This window comes from Galeopterus variegatus, unplaced genomic scaffold (genome assembly GCF_000696425.1).
Source record: "Galeopterus variegatus unplaced genomic scaffold, G_variegatus-3.0.2 Scaffold11984, whole genome shotgun sequence".
Lineage (NCBI taxonomy): Eukaryota > Metazoa > Chordata > Mammalia > Dermoptera > Cynocephalidae > Galeopterus > Galeopterus variegatus.
Genome location: NW_007738095.1, coordinates 1 through 2393, shown reverse-complemented (window position 1 = coordinate 2393; position 2393 = coordinate 1). Strand labels below are relative to the sequence as shown.

The window sequence follows — 2393 nt, the reverse complement described above, 5'->3', positions numbered from 1 at the left end:
GAGGCAGCAAAGAATAAAATGTAATAAAGCATAACAAGCACACAGAGCTCCAGAAAATCAAGGTGGAACGCCGGCATCTTCTCCCACGATGAGGCCTTGCCATCATCCCTTCACGATGAGGCCCTGCAAACACCGTGTTTCATTAGAAGTTCGTTACCATACTTAATCTGATGAGTGGGAGGTGCCCCTGCACTATCCTGTCATCCAAACAACTTTTCATCCAAACAACTTTTCATCCAAACAGAATGAAAACCCACTAATTTAAAATACTTTTTAGTCATTCCCAGTCCTAGCACGATATTCAACTCTTCAACCAAACAGTCTGACATGGACCATAAACAGCTGAGGGTCAACCCCATCTTTCTCTGTCCTTACTGAATTCTTGTCACTTTATATTTTTTAAAGTTATAAAATGTATATAGAAGCTTCATTTTTGTCTTGACTTTTATTAATCATCATTTCCTATGTCTTTTGTACACCATTCGTGGTATATCCATATGGTTTTTGTTCAGTCATATAGGAAGGTAGGGTTTTGTCCAACTTTTTATACTTATGAAGAGGGTTACTATAAATATTGTTGGGCATGTTGATTTGTTTTCCTTTTTGGATCATTTCTATGAAAATAAGAAACGATTAGCTAACCGAGGTGAGAAGACAAATCAATCCCAACATCACCTGGTGTCCCCTTCACACATTCTGACCATCACTGCTGTTCCTTCTAAAGTGGTGAATTTCAAATTGAGGTCGGGGTCTTTGATGTATTCTCAGGGCCCCAAGAGTGCAACACCCTCTCCCCAGCACGTTCCCAGTCTTTACTGCAAGACTAAGGGAAGCAAAAGCCAGAACAGTTGTTGGGTAGGCCCAGGTGTCAGGCTCGTCTGAGGATCATTCCTATCCTCTCCATTCTGCATCTTGGAGAATTCATTGGCTGTATCTCTCTGTTTTCTCATTTATTCCTCAACTATTCTTTCTGCTATTCATATACTGAGTTTTTTATTAATGATGAATTTTTTTCATTTGTATAATCTTTAGTTGATTTTTTTTCATGGATTCACTATCGGCTTACAGCTGTCTGAGGATATTAATTCTGCTCGCCTAAAGTCCTCTGTGCTTTCTCTGTTAACTCTGATTCATTGGCTTTAAACTCTTAAGTTTGTTTGGGTTTGTTTTCTGTCCTTAATGGAGTTAGCTTTCTCACATTGTTTGGTCATTCCTGAGTACCACTCATCTTTGTAGTTGGAATTCTGCTACTTACAGCTCTAGGGGAGAGGCAAAATGAGATGCTGGGGCTTGTGTTCCAGATGGATTCTCCTGAGAATAAGGAGACCCTTACAGCCTAGAGAAACTCAGGTACATGTGTTAGCAGGATACGTGTACGAGAATGTTCAAAGCAGCGTTGTTTGCAATAACTAAAAAAGAGAAAAATCTCAGTATCCATCAACAGTAGAAAGAATAAATAAATTGTGGTATAGTCACACAATGGAATACTGTAAAGCAGCATTATTCATTAGTAACATAATGCAAGACATACATAACCTTAACTTTTCAGGTAGCCATTTAAAAAATAAAAGTAAAAAGAAACAGGTGAAATAAATGTTAATGTACTTTTTAAACCCATATAATCAAAATATTATTTCAATGTGTAATCACTATTTACTCTCCTACTGAGATATTCTATTTTTATACTGTCTTCAAAACGTACAACAAATTATTATTTCTACTTGTAATTAGTATAAAATTATTAATTAGGGAGTTTACACTATTTTTCCATACTAACTCTTTTTAATCTCAATTCGGTTGCTAAATTTTCATTAGAAATACTTAGTCTGGGGCCGGCCCGGTGGTGTACTGGAGAGTGCACCGCTTGGGAGTACGGCGGCGCTCCTGCCGAGGGTTTGGATCCCATGCGGAGACCGGTTCCCGCTCACTGGCTGAGCGCGGTGCGGGCACAACACCGAGGGTTGCGATCCCGTTGCCGGTCCCTGGTGCGGACGCAACACCGAGGGTTGCGATCCCGTTGNACAGACATCAACATCTTGAAATTAAGTAAGAATTGGGGTATTTAGTTGGAACCATTGCCCTAGTTTCCTCCACATACAGGAGTTAGTCCTCTATAGCAAATAGTTCTGGTTAGTTTGCATTTTGACTCAGAAATAACTTTTTCATTTTCCAGAATTCTCAGTGAAAATCTTTTGACTGAATTACATAAGGATTCATTTGAAGGCCTGCTCTCCCTCCAGCATCTGTAAGTTAGTTAATCATATTTATTTATGAGTTTTTAGTTATGTAATCTATAAATGAATAAGGGGTTCAAATTAGACAATCTCTGAAATTTCTTTCAGCAATAAAATTCTGCAATTCTGTAAGTCTGTGTAGGGTCTCAGCCCATCTCT

At 38.7% G+C, this 2393-nt stretch overlaps 1 protein-coding gene across 1 annotated transcript in view; it reads left to right on the top strand.

Annotated features, from left to right (window-relative positions):
* LOC103610891 (leucine-rich repeat-containing protein 37B-like) overlaps positions 1-2245 on the top strand; it is a 15718-nt gene extending 13473 nt beyond the window's left edge. Inside the window, exon 4 of the mRNA XM_008594954.1 lies at positions 2174-2245. The gene's annotated coding sequence lies outside the window, so the exon portion shown is untranslated. The remainder of the gene's footprint in view (positions 1-2173) is intronic.
* The last annotated feature ends 148 nt before the right edge of the window (positions 2246-2393 follow it).